This window comes from Staurois parvus, unplaced genomic scaffold (assembly GCF_062004578.1).
Source record: "Staurois parvus isolate SC_StPar_1 unplaced genomic scaffold, SC_StPar_1.0 ptg001642l, whole genome shotgun sequence".
Classification (NCBI taxonomy): domain Eukaryota; kingdom Metazoa; phylum Chordata; class Amphibia; order Anura; family Ranidae; genus Staurois; species Staurois parvus.
The window spans coordinates 2,122,377-2,145,059 of NW_028319438.1; positions in this window are offsets into that span (position 1 = coordinate 2,122,377).

Consider the following 22,683-nt stretch of genomic DNA (forward strand, 5'->3'; position numbering starts at 1 on the left):
ATTGTAGGCACTCCTGTCAGTGTTACAGGATTTGCCTCAACACTCCAACGGCTACATTTGCAGAAGAGCTTGTTCTGTTGAAAAACAACAAACTTACTGGCTGGATCACCAGTTGAATAGTACAGGGGTAAAAAAAAAGAAAACTAATGCAGCCATGACATCCAAGAATTGGTAAGCTGCAATATAATTAATATTTGGTTTGGGGTTTAATACTGCTTTAGTCTAGGTTCACACCTAAGCGTTTTCCATTGCGTTTTCACGCACAGCAGTCTTGCCTATGGGACAGGTTCACATCTCCGCGTTTTCACCCGGTGTGTTTTTTGGAAAGGGTCAGGGACTTTTTTAAAAACGCAAAACGTTAACATTTTTGGTTCTATAGACTTCAATGGAGACGCTGCAGAAAAGCATGTAGTGCGTTTTTTATATGTTTTTGCCCCATTTTTCATGCGTTTTAATCTACCCAGCCACAAGCTGGGGAAAAAAAGCGCTGAGCAAACCGTTGGCGCTATATAAATACTGTATGATAATAATAATAATAATATATATATATATATATATATATATATATACACACACACATATATATTATATATACTATATATACACACACACACACACACATATATATATTATATATACTATATATACACACACACACTGCATGTTGAAGTGCGTTTTTATTACAAAATATATGAAAAATATTTTTAAAAATACATTTCAAATATACTGTCTTTAAAAATGCAAATCTACATTTTTGGAATGCATTTACAAATGTATGTAAAAATAGATGTTAAAATGACTTTTTTATATGTTAAAAAAAAATCAGAAGAATATATTTAAAAAAAATATATTTAAAAAAAAATATACCGTATTTTTCGCTCCATAAGACGCACTTTTTTCCAACCAAAAAAGGGGGGAAAATGTCAGTGCGTCTTATGGAGCGAATATGGAGCGGCCGGTCCGGTATTTCCACCGCCGCCGTGTCAGAATACCGGGCCAGCCGCTCAGCTCTGCAGCGGGACCTTACCTGTTCCTCTATCCAGCGGTGCGCTGTCTTCCCGGCTTCTGTAGTGTGGGCGCTCGGCTTGACAGCCGGGTGCCCACTGCGCATGAGCGAGAAGCGGTGCTCTTTCTGAATGGTAAGGCGGCACGTGGGACACATGACAGATCCCAGAAGCCGCCGGACCAATCACAAAGCGCAGCGCTTCTCGCTCATGCGCATTGGGCACCCGGCTGTCAAGCCGAGCGCCCACACTACAGAAGCCGGGAAGACAGCGCGCCGCTGGATAGAGGAACAGGTAAGATCAAAGAACTCCGCGGAAGTAAGAGCGGGTACCTGTCAAATTCAGGTACCCGTTCCGCACCTTGCCAAAGGTCACCAGTCATCTCTTGTACTGTGTCCGCAGTCTCTGGTCATTCCCAGTACTGTGTCCGCAGTCTCTGGTCATCTCCTGTACTGTGTCCGCAGTCTCTGGTCATTCCCTGTACTGTGCCGCAGTCTCCGGTCATCCCCTGTACTGTGTCCGCAGTCTCCGGTCATCCCCTGTACTGTGTCCGCAGTCTCTGGTCATCCCCTGTACTGTGTCCGCAGTCTCTGGTCATCTCCTGTACTATGTCCGCAGTCTCTGGTCATCTCCTGTACTGTGTCCGCAGTCTCTGGTCATCCCCTGTACTGTGTCAGCAGTCTCTGGTCATCCCCTGTACTGTGTCCGCAGTCTCTGGTCATCCCCTGTACTGTGTCCGCAGTCTCTGGTCATCTCCTGTACTGTGTCCGCAGTCTCTGGTCATCCTCTGTACTGTGTCTGCAGTCTCTGGTCATCTCCTGTACTATGTCCGCAGTCTCCGGTCATCTCCTGTACTGTGTCCGCAGTCTCCGGTCATCTCCTGTACTATGTCTGCAGTCCATTAGTTCAGAATATTTTTTTTCCTGTTTTCTGCCTCTAAAACCTAGGTGTGTCTTATGGAGCGAAAAATACGGTATTCTTCAGATTTTTTAAACATATAAAATAGTCATTTTGACATATATTTGTAAATGCTTTCCAAAAATGTGTATTTGTATTTTTAAAGACATACAATATATTTGAAATGCATTTTAAAACATTTTGTTAATATATATTTGGTTATAAAAATGCATTTCAAAATGCAGTGTGTGTATATCTGTGTGTATATATATATATATATATATATATATTTTTTAAAATACATTTCAAATATACTGTATGTCTTTAAAAATGCAAATCTACATTTTTGGAATGCATTTACAAAAGTATGTAAAAATAGATGTTAAAATGACTTTTTTATATGTTAATAAAAAATCTGAATATATTAAAAAAAAAATATATTTTTAAAAATATATTCTTCAGATTTTTTTAACATATAAAATAGTAATTTTAACATATATTTTGACTTATAGTTGTAAATGCATTCCAAAAATGTAGATTTGCATTTTTAAAGACGTACAGTATACTTGAAATGTATTTTTAAAAATATTTGTCATATATTTTGTAATAAAAACGATTGTATATATATATACACACACATTTGAAATGCTACAATTTTGGCCACATTCCATATATTTAAAAATATATTTTTATATATATATATATATATATATATATATTTAAAAATATATTTTTATATATATATAAAAAAATATATTTATATATATATATATATATATATATATATATATATATAAAAATATATTTTTATATATATATATAAAATATATATTTTTATATATATATATATATATATATATATATATATATATACACATATATACACACGCACACACACACATATATATATATATATATATATTGAAATATATGGAATATGGCCAAAATTGTAGCATTTCAAATATATGTCAATATATTTGGGAAGAATATTTTTAAAATATATCTCAAATATATTTTCCTTCCATGTGGGGCTGCTCCTCTGTTTCTCCTTTGTCAGAGCTCCTGGCATACGGCAACCCTGCTGAGGAGTAAGCCCATTGTCCCCAGTGCTGCAAGGCACCAGCCCCATCCATTGTCCCCATCACATGAAGAGGAAGAGATTGGTGCTGTGATGGTCCTGTGCACAGCTGCTGGCTGTCTAATAGCTGACATGCAATGATCACATATAGATGGGTGTCTCGGTGTGGTCTTTGTCTGCGTTCCCTTCTCGCAGCCCCTCCCGCCTCTTGGTGACGCAGAATTCCCTCTGCACTGCAGAATGACTCATTGTGAGTCCGAGGACAGTTTAATCACTGAGTGAGGCTCAGGCAGCCGAATGTGTGTTTCTGTGCGAGGGCTCGCTGTCAGCCTACGCTGTGTACTAGGAGCCAGCGGCTGGTGCTGGCCCAGGCGTGCCGATCGTTAAAGGGTTAAAAAAAAAATCGTAATGCCCTGCATTTTTTTTTAATGTTGGGGGTTTTTGCCATCGATAAAACATCAAACTGAACATGCGAGCGCTACAGTCGCAGAATATCGTGCTGCAGCAGTGTAGACGTCTCCATAGGACCCTGCGGTTTTGTCATCAGGATTCCAAGGTTTTGTTTGTCGGAGTATCATCACCTTCTGATCTTTACTTACCTTAGGGCCAGGGGTGGACTGACAACTCCTGGGGCCCCCGGAAATAGGGGATCATGGGGCCCCTGTGTCCTTGCCAAACTCAAAAAAGACTATGAAAAAGGTACCAGGGGCATCTCATGGGCCCCCTACTGACTCCGAGCCCTCAGGCAGTGCCCGAGTTTCCAAATGGTCAGTCCGCCTCTGCTTAGGGTTCATTTACATGTGAGGTTAGGGGGGAGTTAAAACCCTGAAGTTGAGCCATACTTTTACTGCCCCCCAACTGCTACCCCCCTTAAGATGCAGAGGCAACATGTACACATGCCTCAGCCATGATGCTTTGCAGGAATTATACTACCTCTCGGCGTAGCATCCATTGAACGTGAACTGATTCAAGTGAATGGAGCCACCCTACAACCGCATGCTATGCTAGTGTAGGTGAGGATGCAGCTTTTCCAGCACAATCTGTGTTGGAATAGTTGCACTGAAGGGCAGGGGAGACATTGGAGGTCTGTTAGACCCCCCAGTGACTCTATAAAGAGGACCTGTCACCTGGCCATGCAATGACTTGGGGGCTAACAAACCCCTGTATGTAAGGGTAATAAAATAAAAAATAAATTAATGCACAAAAGAAGTGTAAACGAATTGTAGAAATACATAATGACAAAAAAAAACCACAATACCCCCGTCACCCCTGTACACGCCTCATATGAAGGGAACACTACTACTGCTAAACAAAGGGCAGCATAGGGCTCATGTATGCAGACATTAATCGTGCCACATGTGTGAGCTACAGCCCCAAACATCATAATTCTAGGGTCAAAGTTACTCTACATCAGGGGTGGCCCGAGGGCTGGATGTGGCCCTTTGCTAGCCTTTAACCGGCCCTTGGGGTGCTATTCCTAACACTGACACCAAAAGTGGGGCATAGTTCCCCCAAATGACACCAGCAATGGGACACTATTCCTCCCACTAATATCAATGATGGGGCCCTATTCCATCCGCTAACATCAATGATGGGGCCCTATTCCATCCGCTAACATCAATGATAAGGCCCTATTCCATCCGCTAACATCAATGATGGGGCCCTATTCCATCCGCTAACATCAATGATGGGGCCCTATTCCATCCGCTAACATCAATGATGGGGCCCTATTCCATCCGCTAACATCAATGATGGGGCCCTATTCCATCCGCTAACATCAAAGATGGGGCCCTATTCCATCCGCTAACATCAAAGATGGGACCCTATTCCATCCGCTAACATCAAAGATGGGGCCCTATTCCATCCGCTAACATCAAAGATGGGACCCTATTCCATCCGCTAACATCAATGATGGGGCCCTATTCCATCCATAAATATCAATGGAATGCCCTATCAATGGTGTCAGTGGAAGGAATGGTGCCCTATCAGTGGTGTCAGTGGAAGGAATGGTGCCCTATCAGTGGTGTCAGTGGAAGGAATGGTGCCCTATCAGTGGTGTCAGTGGAAGGAATGGTGCCCTATCAGTGGTGTCAGTGGAAGGAATGGTGCCCTATCAGTGGTGTCAGTGGAAGGAATGGTGCCCTATCAATGGTGTCAGTGGAAGGAATGGTGCCCTATCAATGGTGTCAGTGGGAGGAATGGTGCCCCATCGGTTGTGTCAGTGAAAGGAGTGGTGCCCCATCGATTGTGTCAGTGAAAGGAATGGTGCCCTATCAATGGTGTCAGTGGGAGGAATGGTGCCCTGTCAATGGTGTCAGTGAAAGGAATGGTGCCCTATCAATGGTGTCAGTGGAAGGAATGGTGCCCTATCAATGGTGTCAGTGGAAGGAATAGTGCCCTAAGGGCCTGATAAAGGCAAGCAAAGGGCCACATCCAGCCCCCGGGCCACAGTTTGGAGACCACTGATCTAATTCAACCATTAGCCCTTTCGCTGCCAGAGCTGTTTTTGCATTTTATGCACACACAATTAAAAAAATCATTTTAGCCCTGAAGATTACACAAGACCCCCAAACATGATATATTTTCTGAAAGCAGAGAACCTAGAAAATAAAATAATGGTAGTTCCAATTTTTTAGGTCACATGATATTACCGCAAAACTTCAGTAAAAACATATTAAAGGGAATTTTAGGTTAAACAAAAACAGTAAATAACCCACATTTTTGATAAAATATAAAAGACGAGGATGCACCGAGTAAATAGATACCCAACATGTCAAACCTTACATTTGTGGGGATCTATGAAATGGTGACAAACTTCAGTACCATATACAGTTGTGTCCAAAATTATTCAACCCCCAATGCTGTAAAGGGGTTTAGGGACTATAGTGTACATTTGGAATTGTATTCAGAATCAAATCCTACAAGGACGTTGTAACTACCCAAATGCAACTAAAATGACATCAATTGTTTATGTAATACAGTAGTAAATGGTTCTTATGTGGTTTCTTCATTGCCACAATTATTCAACCCCTTAAAGACTACCACTCTGAAGAACAGAGGTTCATACAGGTGCTTTCCATCAGGTATTGAAAACACCTGTGGATGTCACCGAGCAGCAATCAAGCATAATAAGCACCAATTAGGCAGCTTTAAAATGACTGTGATACTCAGCTCCTTCTAGACATTTACTGGTGTGGTTACAAACATGGTGAAGGCAAGAGAATGGTCCAGGAAGACAAGAGAAGAGGTGATTTCTCTTCACAGGAAGGGCAATGGCTATAAGAAGATTGCAAAGATGTTAAACATACCAAGAGACACCTTAGGAAGCATCATTCGCAAATTCAAGGCAAAGGGCACTGTTGAAACGCTACCTGGTCGTGGCAGAAAGAAGATGCTGACTTCGACTGCTGTGCGCTACCTGAAGCGTAGAGTGGAGAGAAGTCCCCGTGTGACTGCTGAGGAACTGAGAAAAGATTTGTCAGATGTGGGTACAGAAGTTTCAGCCCAGACAATAAGACGCACACTGCGTAATGAAGGCCTCCGTGCCAGAACTCCCAGGCGTACCCCCTTGCTGTCTCCAAAGAATAAGAAGAGTCGACTGCAATATGCCAAAAGCCATGTGGACAAACCACAAAAGTTGTGGGATAGTGTTCTGTGGACTGATGAAACAAAATTAGAACTGTTTGGGCCCATGGATCAACGCTATGTTTGGAGGAGGAAGAACAAGGCCTATGATGAAAAGAACACCTTGCCTACTGTGAAGCATGGTGGAGGGTCAATCATGCTTTGGGGCTGTTTTGCTTCTGCAGGTACAGGGAAGCTTCAGCGTGTGCAAGGTACCATGAATTCTCTTCAGTACCAGGAGATATTGGATGGAAACGTGATGCAGTCCGTCACACACCTGAGGCTTGGGAGACGTTGGACCTTTCAACAGGACAATGATCCCAAGCATACCTCCAAGTCCACTAGAGCATGGTTGCAGAGGAAAGGCTGGAACATTTTGGAGTGGCCATCGCAGTCACCAGACTTAAATCCGATTGAGAACCTCTGGTGGGACTTAAAGAAAGCAGTTGCAGTGCGCAAGCCTAAGAATGTGACTGAACTGGAGGCCTTTGCCCATGAAGAATGGGCGAAGATACCCGTAGATCGCTGCAAGACACTTGTGTCAAGCTATGCTTCACGTTTAAAAGCTGTTATAACTGTAAAAGGATGCTGTACTAAGTACTAAGATTGAATGTCACTTGGGGGTTGAATAAAACTGATAATGCTGTGAGCACAGAAAAGACATTTGTGGTTATTTCATTATAACTGTTATGTTATATTTGTCTGACCTACAAGTGCCTCTTTAATGTAAATGTAAGCAAGATGACTGAATGATCAAAAGCAATGTCAAACTGGCCAAAACACTCAATTTCAGTGGGGGTTGAATAATTTTGGACACAACTGTATATTTCTATAGGCGATGCTTCAAATGCCCCTACAGGTCATCAGTTTGGTGTTATGGGGGAGGTCTGGGGCTAGAATTATTGCTGTCACTGCGGCGTGTGCGGTGATATGTAACATGTGCCTGTCAAGGTCCTACCTTTTCCCTGAGGTTTTGTTACTCCATGTGCTGGCGTCCATCTTGGATTCTGCTGTGCATGGTGGGAATCCTTTTATGCCTTCAGGTCTCTGAGGTCCATCCCCCAGAGGGGTGTGGCTGATGACATATAAGCCTGTGGCCCGCACATGCTCTTTGCACTTGTGTCTTGTTCTTCCTACAGCTCTGTGTATACTCTTGTGATGCTTCTGGTATCTGACTCGGCTTGTGATTAAGACCATTCTCTGTGTTTTTCTTCGATCTGACCTTCCGTTGCTAAACTCGGCCTGTGACCTGTGATTCTCTGTCTACTGTTCTGTACCATTTAGTCCCGTTGTTGTTGACCCAGCTTGCCTGACTACGCTATTGTCATTCTCACCAGCTACACGCCATTGGCGGCGGCCATTACCGCAGCTGGGGTGTCTCGGGGGCTGTGACCTGGTTCCTGGCTGGATCAAGTCCATCCCCACCATCAGGGGCCCTGGTGAAGGGCAGCCTGGGACTTAGACTCTGCGCTCTGAGGGACTTCGGTCTGTTGGTGGTGGTTGTCGTCAGCCAGTACGTTACCCTGCCACTAGGCCTACCTGTCCGTTCCACAGCCCCGCCCTGACATTACACAAGTGCCATGAACCCTGACGGTGCAGGTACGCCTTCACTTCCAATGTTGGTCGCCAGACTGGATCAACAGGATCTCCTCTTGGATCAGTTTGCTCAGGCGTTGCAAACCCTGCTTACACGCACCGCGCACCTTACTCCTGGTGTTATTAGGCCGGTTGTCACTCCGGTGGTCGCTCCCGCTGCTGTTCCGCTTGTTGCGCCTACCGCCACGGCTGCTGCGGTACCCGCGGCGCCCAGAGGTATGACTGGTTCAGCCCCTCTTCCACAGCGCTTTGGGGGTGAGCCGAGTCAGTGTCGTGGGTTCCTCAACCAGGTGGGGATTTACTTTGAATTAATACCCCACGCTTTTCCGACTGAGAGATCAAAGGTGGGGTTCCTAATATCGCTACTCTCAGACAAGGCCTTGGCCTGGGCGAATCCCTTATGGGAGAGGAGTGACCCAGTGATTCACGAGTTTTCCGGTTTTGTCGATGCCTTCCGTAGGGTATTCGACGTACCGCCTCGGCTGCCAAGCTGCTCATGTCTATGCATCAGGGTTCACGGACCGTTGCCGAGTACGCCATAGAGTTTCGTACCCTGGCAGCAGAGGTGGGTTGGAACAATGAGGCTCTGGTGGCTGCGTTTTCTCAGGGTCTTTCTGATGCATTGAAGGATGAGATCGCAGCACAGGAATTGCCTACTCGTAACCTCAATCTTCGGGTGCCCACCCCCAAACTAGCTCCCCGTTTTGTCGGTCCGTTTCGCATTCTCCGCAAGGTGAATCCGGTGGCCTATGCCCTTGCCCTTCCACCTGGGATGCGGATCTCCAATATCTTTCATGTATCACTGTTGAAACCTCTGATCTGCAATCGCTTCACTACCTCTCTGCCTCGGCCTCGTCCCATTCGGGTTGACGGTCATGAGGAGTATGAGGTGAGCCGGATCCTGGACTCTCGATTGGTGCGCGGCCGGTTACAGTTCCTGGTTCATTGGCGCAGTTATGGTCCCGAGGAGCGTTCCTGGGTTCCCTCCGGATGTCCATGCTCCTGCCCTCCTCCGCGCTTTTCATACCCGCTTTCCTCAGAAACCTTTTGTTGAGCCGCGGAGGGGGAGGGGCCCTTGAGGAGGAGGTACTGTCAAGGTCCTACCTTTTCCCTGAGGTTTTGTTACTCCATGTACTGGCGTCCATCTTGGATTCTGCTGTGCATGGTGGGAATCCTTTTATGCCTTCAGGTCTCTGAGGTCCATCCCCCAGAGGGGTGTGGCTGATGACATATAAGCCTGTGGCCCGCACATGCTCTTTGCACTTGTGTCTTGTGTCTTTGTCTTCCTACAGCTCTGTGTATACGCTCGTGACTCTTCTGGTATCTGACTCGGCTTGTGACTAAGACCATTCTCTGTGTTTCCCTTCGATCTGACCTTCCGTTGCTGAACCCGGCCCGTGACCTGTGATTCTCTGTCTACTGTTCTGTACCGTTTAGTCCCGTTGTTGTCGACCCAGCTTGCCTGACTACGCTATTGTCATTCTCACCAGCTACACGCCATTGGCGGCGGCCATTACCGCAGCTGGGGTGTCTCGGGGGCCGCGACCTGGTTCCTGGCTGCATCAAGTCCATCCCCACCATCAGGGGCCCTGGTGAAGGGCAGCCTGGGACTTAGACTCCGCGCCCTGAGGGACTTCGGTCTGTTGGTGGTGGTTGTCGTCAGCCAGTGCGTTACCCTGCCACTAGGCCTACCTGTCCGTTCCACAGCCCCGCCCTGACAGTGCCACAATCAACGTTTCCATGAGTAGGTGCCCAGACGTGTGTTTACCGTACCTGCACATTACAGCCCATTACAGCATTCACCCGTGCCTGCACATTACAGTCCATTACAGCATTCACCCGTACCTGCGCATTACAGTCCATTACAGCATTCACCCGTACGTGCATATTACAGCCAATTACAGCATTTACCCGTGCCTGCACATTACAGCCCATTACAGCATTCACCCGTGCCTGCACATTACAGCCCATTACAGCATTCACCCGTGCCTGCACATTACAGCCCATTACAGCATTCACCCGTGCCTGCACATTACAGCCCATTACAGCATTCACCCGTGCCTGCACATTACAGCATTCACCCGTGCCTGCACATTACAGCATTCACCCGTGCCTGCACATTACAGCATTTGTCCGTCCCTGCACATTACAATCCATTACAGCATTCACCCGTACCTGCACATTACAGCCCATTACAGCATTCACCCGTACCTGCATATTAGTCCATTACAGCATTCACCCGTGCCTGCACATTACAGCATTTGTCCGTCCCTGAATATTACAGCCCATTACAGCATTCGTCCGTCCCTGCACATTACAGCCCATTACAGCATTCACCCGTACCTGCACATTACAATCCATTACAGCATTCGCCCGTACCTGCTCATTACAGTCCATTACAGCAATCGCCCGTACCTGCACATTACAGTCCATTACAGCATTCACCCGTGCCTGCACATTACAGCCCATTACAGCATTCACCCGTGCCTGCACATTACAGCCCATTACAGCATTCACCCGTACCTGCATATTACAGTCCATTACAGCATTCACCCGTGCCTGCACATTACAGCATTCACCCGTGCCTGCACATTACAGCATTTGTCCGTACCTGCACATTACAATCCATTACAGCATTCGTCCGTCCCTGCACAATACAGCCCATTACAGCATTCGCCTGTACCTGCTCATTACAGTCCATTACAGCATTCGCCCGTACCTGCTCATTACAGTCCATTACAGCATTCACCCGTGCCTGCACATTACAGCATTCACCCGTGCTTGCACATTACAATCCATTACAGCATTCACCTGTACCTGCACATTACAGTCCATTACAGCATTCACCCGTACCTGCTCATTACAGTCCATTACAGCATTTGCCTGTACCTGCTCATTACAATCCATTACAGCATTCATCTGTGCCTGCACATTACAGTCCATTACAGCATTTGCCTGTACCTGCTCATTACAGTCCATTACAGCATTCACCCGTGCCTGCACGTTACAGTCCATTACAGCATTCACCCGTGCCTGCACGTTACAGTCCATTACAGCATTCACCCGTGCCTGCACGTTACAGTCCATTACAGCATTCACCCGTACCTGCACATTACAGTCCATCACAGCATTCATCTATTCCTGCACATTACAGTCCATTACAGCATTCACCCGTGCCTGCACATTACAGTCCATTACAGCATTCGTCCGTCCCTGCACATTACAGTCCATTACAGCATTCACCCGTACCTGCACATTACAGTCCATTACAGCATTCACCCGTACCTGCACATTACAGCCCATTACAGTATTCATCCGTGCCTGCACATTACAGTCCATTACAGCATTCGCCCGTACCTGCACATTACAGCATTCACCCGTGCCTGCACATTACAGCCCATTACAGCATTCGCCCGTACCTGCACATTACAATCCATTATAGCATTCACCCGTACCTGCACATTACAGTCCATTATAGCATTCACCCGTACCTGCACATTACAGCCCATTACAGCATTCACCCGTGCCTGCAGATTACAGTCCATTACAGCATTCACCCATACCTGCACATTACACCCCATAGACTGTCAGATTGTCTCCAACCATTTCTGGCCTCAGGACACAGCCACATAAAAGTCTATGGGGCACTAATGCACAGGCGAGGTCAGGACAGTGAAGCCTTTTACCGTTCAAAGTGAACAAAGGGCGTGACGTGACCATTAGAATGAGGTAAGTATAGATCAGTGGAGGAGAAGGTTAGGTTGGGTGAGGGGACGGGGCAAAAAGGGCTTTTTTTTTTCCAAGTGCACATATCCTTTAAACACTTGGCCTCCGGAAGGTTTTACTCCCTTCATGACCAGGGAATTTTTTGCTATTCAGCATTCTACTACTTTAAGTGGAAATTGCACGGGCATGCAATGCTGTACCCAAACAACATTTTATATAATTTATTTTTCACACAAATAGAGCTTTCTTTTGGTGATATTTGATCACTACTGGGTTTTCTTTTCTTTGCTATATAAACGAAAAATACTGAAAACAAAATAAAAGTTTTCTTTAGTTCCTTCTTTAACAGTTCGAAAATAATCTTTCATTATAAATTTATTCCAAAATGTGTTCTGCTACATTTCCTTGGTAAAAATAACCCAAATCAGCATATATTATTTATTCTGTGGGAAAGTTTTAGTGTCTACAAACTATGGGATATATATTTGAAAATCGACGGTATGTACTGACGGTTAATCTCATTTCTTGAGGTCCTAGAACAGCCTTTTTCAACCTTGTCAACACAGAGGAACCCTTGAAATAACTTTCCAATCTCAGGGAACCCCGGCTAAAAATGATTATATCTACAACTCATGATACATTGGTGTGATGGTCAGTGGGAAGAATGCTCCTAAGGCCTCATGTACCCGGGACACTTCTGAACGATGGAAAATGACTGCTGGAGAACGTAGGTTAACCACTTGAGCACCTGAGGATTTACCCCCCTTAATGACCAGGCCTCTTTTTGCTACTCGGCGCTGCACTAATTCAACTGATAATTGCGCGGTCATGCAATGCTGCACCCAAACAAAATTTACGTCCTTTTTTTCACACAAATAGAGCTTTCTTTCGGTGTAATTTGATCACCTGTGCGCTTTTTATTTTTCACGCTATAAACAAAAAAAGGCCAAAAATTTTGAAGAAAAACAATATTTTTTACTTTCAGCTATAAAAAATATATAGTAAACTCAAAGTTGGTTATAAATTTAGGCCAAAATGTATTCTGCTCCATGTTTTTGGTAAAAAAAATCCCAATAATTGTATATTGATTGCTTTGTGTGAAAGTTATAGCGTCTACAAACTATGGTATAGATACTGCAATTTACGCCATTTTTCTGCTATACAGCGCTGCGCTAGTTTAACGGACAATTGCACGGTCATGCAATACGGTACATAAATGAAATTTACATCCTTTTTTTCCCCACAAATTGAGCTTTTTTTCGGTGGTATTTGATCGCCTTTGCGGTTTTTATTTTTTGCGCTATAAAAAAAAAGGCTGACAATTTTGAGGAAAAAAAAACAATATTTGGACTTTTTGCTATAAAACATGTCCAGTAAAAAAAAAATGCAAAAATCAAATTTAGTCATAAATTTCTGCCAAAATGCATTCTGCGACATGTCTTTGCTAAAAAAAAATCCCAATACGTGTAAATTAATTGGTTTACGTGAAGTTAGGAAAGGGTTATAGCGTTTCCATTGCATGTTATTATTATTATTATTATTACACAGCATTTATATAGCGGCAACAGTTTGCTCAGCGCTGTACATTACAATGGGAGACAATACATGAGACAGAACAATAACAATACAATAAAATACATGAGGGGTTCGAGGGCCCTACTCCTTGGAGCTTACAATCTAGGAGGGAGGGGAGAGTGGTACAGGAGGAAATAGCTGTGGGGGATGGAGTGGAGTGGAGGAGATCAGCAGTTAGGTTAGGGCGAAGTAGGCTTCTCTGAAGAGGTGGGTTTTCAGGGTGCGCCTAAAGTTGAGGGGGGTAGGTGACAGTCTGATGGATTGGGGTAGTTAGTTCCAGAGGATGGGGGAAGCCCTGGAGAAGTCCTGGAGACAGGCATGGCAGGAGGAGACCAGGGAGCTGGAGAGTAGGAGGTCTTGTGAGGAGCGGAGAGTGCGTTTTGGGTGGTAGATGGATATCAGGTAGGTGATGTAGTTTGGGGCAGTGTTATGAACAGCTTTGTACGTCAGTGTTGGCATTTTGAATTTTATGCGTTGGGCAATCGGTAGCCAGTGGAGGGATTGGCAGAGGGGGGTGGCGGATACGGAGCGGTTGGTAAGGTGGGTGAGTCTGGCCGAAGAATTCAGGATAGACTGAAGCGGGGAAAGCCTGTGTTGGGGTAGGCTGGCAAGGAGGGAGTTACAGTAGTCAAGTTGTGATATGATGAGGGAGTGAATGAGTTGCTTTGTAGTTTCTGGAGTTAGGAACGGGCGTATTTTGGAGAAGTTGCGGAGGTGGAGTCTGCATGAATTTGTCAGCGATTGGATCTGGGGCTGGAAAGACAGATGGGAGTCTAGAATGACACCTAGTACTCTGGCTTGCGGGGTGGGGATGATGTTAAACCTCTGTAATGTTTCTTCACCACTTTCTCTTCATCCCCATTATAAGCCCTATTCTTTTATACTCCTTGCATGCACCTCACTCCAAGAAACTTCAGACCACTTTAGGAACTTATAGAACTTTTCCTTGCAAACTCTTATAAATACAGAGCCATATGAAACAGTCTCTCACAGATTCCTCCATACACAAGTCTAGTTAGTCCTATCTTCAGGCTGTCTCAGTTCATACCTTCAAAATAGAGCAAAATTCTTTAAGTACAGTCCCAGATATGACTTCGGTACCCCAACTGGGTACCCACCAAGGGGAAGCCTCCCAAGAGTAGAGTTACATTTGGCTGCAGTCCTCCTTGTACCTTCCATTCAAAGACCCATTGACCCAGCTAGGTTGCGTTCCCTTGTATTTATAGCCCACCATAAGGGGGAAGAGCAATGAATACCTAAGTGTTGGTAGCCTAAACCCTTTCCTAACTTCTGGGCAACCTAAAAATTTAGAACTCAGTAGCACATGCTTTAGCAGTAAAACAGAGCAAAGTAACAACATGAAGTAGTGTGCAACCCAAAACTAGGCACCTGCCTACACTATGAGTTCTCAACAATTACTTCAAACCATCCCCCTAAAAGGACCACAATCCAAATATTATTATTAATATTATACAGGATTTATATAGCGCCAACGGTTTGCTCAGCACTTTACATTATAGTGGGAGACAATACAGTTCAATACAAGAGGGATTAGAAGGCCCTGCTCCTTGGAGCTTACAATCTAGGAGGGAGGGGTGAGTGGTACAGTAGGTAGTCACTGTGGGGGATGGAGTGGTTGGAAGAGTAGAGGATACCAGAATTAGCAGAGGTCGGGATAGGCTTTCCTGAAGAGAAAGGTTTTCAGTGAACGCCGAAAGGCAAGTAGAGTAGGTGATAATCTGATAGATAGGGGTAGGGAGATCCAGAGGATGGGTGACGCCCTGGAGAAGTCTTGGAGATGAGCATAGGAGGAGGAGATAAGGGAGCTAGAGAGTAAGAGGTCTTGCGAGAAGCGGAGAGTACGGTTTGGGTGATATTTAGAGATAAGATCGGTTATGTAAGTTGGGGCAGTGTTGTGGTTGGCTTTATATGTCATTGTCAGAGTTTTGAATTTTATCCGTTGGGCAACTGGAAGCCAGTGGAGGGATTGGCAGAGATGGGTGGAGGATACTGAGTGGAGGCCAGTGGAGGGATTGGCAGAGAGGGGTGGAGGACACTGAGTGGAGGCCAGTGGAGGGATTGGCAGAGAGGGGTGGCGGATACGGAATGGTTAGTGAGGTGGATGAGTCTGGCAGCAGCGTTCATGATAGACTGGAGGGGGGATAGTCTACGATGCGGTCGGCCAATGAGGAGGGAGTTACAGTAGTCGAGGCGTGATATGACAAGGGAGTGAATAAGTTGCTTAGTGGTTTCCGAGGTTAGGAATGGTCGTATCTTGGAGATGTTGCGGAGGTGAAGTCTACATGATTTTTTCAGCGATTGGATCTAGGGCTGGAAGGACAGATGGGAGTCTAGGATTACCCCTAGTGGGGAAATATACCTGCCATCCAGGACCCAACCCTGGCGTCCTGTACACTGGCTATACACTGATAGAATTTAATTAAAAAATTTTGTTGCAGTAATGTTTGTTCCATTTTCTAATCATTAAATTGGTCAAATTAGTGTTCATTTTTTTACATCAGCGATGATAGAATTCAAAGGAGCAGAATGGGAAAGTTTTCTCGAATAAACAAGTTTCTAACCGTGAATGTGGTTTTCTTTCAGGAAAGTCCATTCCCTCTAAAATCAAATATAAAAAGCAAAGGGAATTTTGAAGTACTTGAAAACGTTTGTCAAGTTGTTTAATGTAGTGAGACGTTACAAACGTTCATTTGAAAATCTAGTATTGTATAGCCAGATTTAGGATAATCAAACCACTGCACTAATTTACATATTTTGTACATTAAAGTGTCGATCAGATATCCCTCAACAAGTAGATTTCATTAAACATACAATTTTTTCCAGCATTCTTACCATTTATGGAGGAATCTTTCACACAAAAGATTGTGCAAATGATTGTCCAAGAACTGCACATACAGATCCACCATGTGACGGGAATCCCTTTGGGTGGGGGGCCCATGGAACCCAGCTCACTTTGGAGAGGCGGGGAGACCCCTGTCTCAGCTCCCCATATCCCTCTTATGTGTAAGTCACCCTGTGCCTGTTAGAGATACAGGGTGATCTGTCCTAATATTGGGGTAGGGGGTTGTTGATTGTTTAATGTCATGTGGTTGCATCTCATTGTTCTATTGTGTGTCTTGTGTGGGAGCAAACTATTATGGGATGTATGTGTTTATGTGTATTAGCTTAGTGGGAGGGTGTCTCCAGCAGCCCTCCCTCCTGATGGGACTGTCTGCTGGTGTGAAGTTTGAATACCTGTGTGTCTCTTGTTACTAAATGTAGATTGCCCCACCCTGTGTCATTATGCAGGGAGGGGGGATTGTCCCCTGAGTGTATATATCTTGTATCTGTGTTCAAATAAACTAGTCTACCTTCTGGATTACTTCAAGATTGGTGTCGTCTAGTCTTGAATGGTCAGCTGTGGTGTTTGTTGTCGGTGTTCGGATGGGGAAGCGGTATTCTAACAGAAGTACTCAAGCACAGTCGGGGGCAGTTCCGTTACACACCAGAACCACACGTTTGATGAGCTTAGTTGCAAATTAGTGGAACAATTAGACCAAAATTAGGCTGCCCCTCATTTAGCAAAATCTATGTGACAATTTTTCTATGTATTTGCAATTCCCCCTTGCCTCTTGGCAGCCAATTGAGACAGATTTAGCGCCATGAATGAGACACAATTTAATTCCAAACACACATACAATTAATGTGTGTCTAAATCCAACAATGTTGACGTCAGAGCTGGAATCGCCAAGGTCAAACAAATTGCTGATAAGGAACCATCTCCCTCTAGGCACAAAGAAAAGATTGCTACAAACGAATGTCTAGTCTGTTCCCAGATATGGCGCAGAAACGTGTTCCCTCACAATCAGTGGAATTCATACAGAATGTCTAATGTAGAATTCCGATGTGCCACCACACAACATATGTCGGTGTGGGTGACAGATTCATGTCATTGTCGTAAACAGGTACACGAATATGGGGCAGGCACTGCATGTAGAGGCACACTAAGACCAGAGCATCCATATAGACACTCTGCTATCAGTGCAACTGTGCTTCCTCCCTGCCGCTGCACCTATCAGAGAGCACAGTGGTAGAGAGTTTTGTACTTAGGGAGGTGGAGCCTTTTGGGGAAGCTGAGACACCAGGTCTGTTCCCCTTGTGATTGACAGTAAGCAGTGAGTCAATCCTTAGCCTACTATTGGCTATAGAATCCACCTACTACTTGTTGTCAATTACAAAGCGAGAACTAGTATATCAGGTTCCCCATCAGGTTCCACCCACTGCAGCATCACTGGTTGCTAGAGGCCGACAGCATCCTTAACAACCAGTGACAGGGAGAGGGTAGTGCTGGCAAATCTGCTCTACTACACTGCATACAGGGACAGGCACTCTGCCTGTCTCTGTATACCAGCTTAGAGTTGGCCTTAGTTACCTCCAGTTCTTAGATAATGTTACACCCTACTAGTTAGTGTAAGGGACCGGCCAGCGGTACCACTAGCACTCCACTGATCAGGCGTCCCCAGAGCTCAGAATCTAAGCCCCAGAGTACTTGTTCACCAGGGCCCCTGATGGTGGGGATGGACTTGGAGTACCCTGAGACCAGGTCGTGGCTACTGAGTATACCTGTCAGTGGTAGGGGTAGTCGCCAGGGGCTCCCACGGGGAAGAGCCTGATATGAGGAGGTCAGGTGACCCCGTTGGGATGGATGGATGCAGATGCGAGGTCAGACAAGCCGGGTCGGTAACGGTGGGGACAGTGCGGTACAAAGCAGCGGGCAGAGATTAGTCGGGTCACATGCCAGGTCAGCAACAGAAGGTCAGATCTAATAAGGGGCATCCAGGAGAGAGGTCAGGCAAGCCAAGGGTCAGAGTAGGAGAATACAGCAAGGTCAGGTACAATCCGGGTCAGTAACTTACAGGGCACAGGTTCGCAGGTTCAGGGATACAGGAGAGACCAGAAGGCACTGAATGACAGCTCAGGGCCATTTAAATATCGTGCCCTGCGCTGTCATTGGTGCCAAGCGCGTGCCCGCAGCTTCTACTGCGCAAACCCGAACGCCGCGGCTGGCCAGGACCCAGTGCCCACGTCCCTGCACAGGGTGGCGCACTGCGCCTGCGCCGGGACCAGCGCCGCGGGGATCCCTGACAGTTAGGCTGCTACGTAATGTAGTTTTTGTCTTGTTCTGCAAACAGAGGAACGGTGATTGTTTAGTCTGGTTTGTTCAGGGTTTCACAGACTGGGAGTTTGATTACTTCCACCTGTCTGTAGTAGACGTTTCTAGAGCTTAGGGAGGGAAACATCAAAAGCCAGTATAAATATTTTGCGGGACCTGGGCAGTCCCTGAGGAGGTTTGCCCAGATGGTGGTTGGGGATGCTCTTAAATAGTCTGCAGCCCTGTGGGGTTGGATCCGTGAGCTGAGAGGAGAGCAGGTTGTTTGCCATGGAGCCTTTTGGACTGGACACTGAGCTGCTACGGAACCAAACTCATGGACATGTCTGGCCTCAGAATCTGTGAGTAGAGCTTTTTTTTGTGTTGCAAACCTGTTTCATAGCCCCAGCTGTGAATCCACAGACTGCCCAACTCTATAATTACTTGAGCTACACACATTTGCATGGCCTTCAGCTGTGCACCCATGGACTGTCCAAATCTACTACTTCTTTTGTGACTGCTACTGATAGAGAGGTGTCCTCAGCAAACTGTACTTAACCTTCTGGGGTAACCCACACCCCCTTATCCTCTCCTAATACAAGACTGTTCAATCAGTTGGAGTGAATGGAATGTTGCTGTGTGCCTGGCTGCCTCTGCACTGTTTTGGGAAAGAACCTGTTTATTCACTGCGGCCTCTTCAGGGACAGCCTTACAATAACAAGACTGGAGGTAAGTAGGACCAAATCTACGTTTGTGTACAGAGACAGGCAGAGTGCCTGTCCCTGTACGCAGTGTAACAATGGGTGTGGATAATTTGCGGCCAATAGACTCCCCCTTATTTTTGAATTTGTTGCAGTAACAGCATCATTTTGTAAAGGTGGCACTATTAACAACTACCTTAATCTGCCGCATGTGTGGTGGTAAAGTTACCAAAATAGGAGGTAGGGATTTATGAATCTGGAGCAGACCATTTTAAAGGACCATAGTGCCAGTAAACTGTCAGTAGAGCTTCAATGAATTCTCCCAAATGTCTGTAAAATATAGGATCACAAGTTATGAACTGTGGTGCTACAGGAGGACCTTGAAAATCAGCAAGACAAACATGGTGACGAATGAAGAGGCCTAACAGAGAGTCAATGAAGCAAAACCACATCTTTTGGAAGGAATATTAAAAAGTAAATATACATTGTTTCAGCCGTATCTCAGGAAACTCGGCTGGAAAGGAGCTATCCAAGAATTTGGAGGAGAATAGGGTAAGGAAAGGGAGAACAAGAATATAGTGGATGGATGACATGCAGAAGATGACAGGCAGCCATGATGTAAAGCAGAACATAAATCTGGAAAAAGACAAGACCAGATGGAAAGCAATGGTGGAAGCAAGGTTCCAGGTTTGAATTTCACCAAAAAGTGCACGCAGTCATGGTAATGGGAACAAAACTTTAATACATTGCATCTTACCAGTCTTTTCATGTAGTAGCTGCATTAGTCGTCTTTATTCAGGCTTTTTTTCCTTTATTTTCACCTAGTGATCTTTCCAGTACTACAAATCCACTTCACAACCAGTGACGTACTGGTACATTGCTAGACCTCAAGTGGATATACCGAGATGATGCCCCCAGCCACAGGCATCATTCCGGTACCATTTTTAGAGCCAATGATCGGCTCTCTTGTAAAAGCAATCCTAGCGGCTAACTTGCCGCTGGACTGCTATTACAAGCATTGGGAGGGACATCCCCCTCCCTCCTCCTCCACCTCCCACAGCTTTATCAGGCTGTCCCATACCACCGGGACATCTGATCGACCAGCTGGCACTTCCACTGGCTGGTCAAAGAGGCAAACAAAGACCAGAACCACTCTGTTCACCTCTATGATATAGGGCAGTGTTTTTCAACCTCTTTTCAGTCAAGGCACCGTTTAAAATTATGGACAGTCTTGAGGCACCCTATTGTGAAAAACTATTCTAATAGTTTTATATAATACAGCAACATCCACACATGTAGGACACCCAACATTAGAGGAGATTTATTCTTTCAAAGCAAATACACTTTTGCACACTGGTACTGACTAGTATTTCGATGTTTCTCTTCTCCCTCAGTTTTTATCCATCACTCAGCTAATCTGACCCCAGCACTGATGGAGAGGGGCAGGGGAGGGGCAAACTAGGATGCTGCGCAGGAAGCTGACATCCTCCTTATCAGCTGATGATGTCATTGGTTGTCAGGACGCCGGCGGCTAGAAGGTCGTATAGGTGCACAATGAAAACCTGTGGCTTTGTGTAACTAAAAGGCAGGCTTGTTCCACCCGCTGCCTTGTATACACATTTTGGGCAATTTTTAGAAATTTTGCTAAGGCACCCCTAAAGAAACCTCAAGGCGCCCTGGTTGAGAAAGACTGATATAGGGAACCGAAATCGATGACCTTACATCACTTTCAGTTTACTGTGATCAAATGCTTTTAAGGGCAGAAAAAGGAATCTTATAGACCACAGCTCTCTCCATAAAGGTTTTCAGACCTCCTCTACAAACCTAAAGTGGTAACCTGTAAAGCCTTTTAAAGCGTCACCTACGAATAGTAAAATTTAGATAATTTGTCACCATTGCACGCTCGTGCGCAATTTTAAAGAATGACATGTTTGGTATCTGTTTACTCGGTGAACATCTTTTATATTTTACAAAAAAATTGGGTTATTATAATGCTAAAAAAGGTTATTTATTCTCAAAATTTGTGTTTTAAAAACCTCTGCACGAATACCATGTGACATAAAAAAAAACCACAACACCCACCAATTTATTCTTTAGGGCCTCTGCCTATATATAATGTTTGGAGGTTCTAAGAAATTTTCTAGCAAAAAATACTGATTGTTACATGTAAACAAAAAGTGCCAGAAAAGGCCTTTTCTTCAAGTGGATATTCTGTCCTTGGATGACAAACTCCCTCACTGTGCTGTATCTATGGAAGAGAAGCGTTGTCACTATAGAACAGAAAATACCTCCCCTTCTTCTCATCTCCATAGCATGTCTGTATTCCACAGAGGCAACCTGAGCACGGCTGAAAACAGTCCTTATTGCACTTATCAAACAGTTATAACAAAACACTTTCGATGGCAACAGACCAAAAGGGAGCAAATAAGAGAAGTCAATTGCTAGGGTGTACATATCCTTTAAGAAGTGGTTGGGACAGGGGAGTATTTACCACAAGGCAAACAAGGCACTTGCCTAAGGCGGCATTTTTCAGGGAGGCAGCACCTTCCCCCAGAAGAAGGGGTGAATGAAGGGACACACGTGCCATGGGAACCAGGTGGGCTCCGAGAAAGGCAGCAAGATACTTGATATGGAGTATGTAGAGCCTGACTCTCATTCCTGGGGATGTCCGGAGCTGTGAAGATGAGTGTCTTTCACTCTGTCACCGGGGGGGGTGTCTAATGGAAGGCTCTGTCAGGTGGGGGGCAGGGGTGTTGTTGGTCAATATCATTCTCTCTCCGTGGGTGGAGGAAGGGGGGGTGGTGTTGGTTTGTGTCCGTTGGGGCGGTGTTGGTTTGTATCCGTTGGGGCAGATGGTTTTTGTGTTGCCTAGGGCAGCACAAATCCTAAATACACCACTGGGTTGGGGGGAAGGGTTCATTCTGTCGCAGTGCTTCTTTGGAGCCGGAAAGGAAGGAGTATTTACCACAAGGCAAACAACGCACTTGCCTAGGGCGGCATTTTTCAGGGAGGCAGCACCTTCTCCCAGAAGAAGGGATGAATGAAGGGACACACGTGCCATGGAAACCAGGTGGGATCTGAGAAAGGCAGCAAGATACTTGATATGGAGTATGTAGAGCCTGACTCTCATTCCCGGGGATGTCCGGAGCTGTGAAGATGAGTGTCTTTCACTCTATCACTGGGGGGGGGGGTCTAGTGGAAGACTCTCTCAGGTGGGGGGCAGGGGTGTTGTTGGTCAATATCAGGCTCTCTCCGTGGGTGGAGGAAGGGGCTGGTGGTGTTGGTTTGTGTCCGTTGGGGCAGATGGTTTTTGTGTTGCCTAGGGCAGCACAA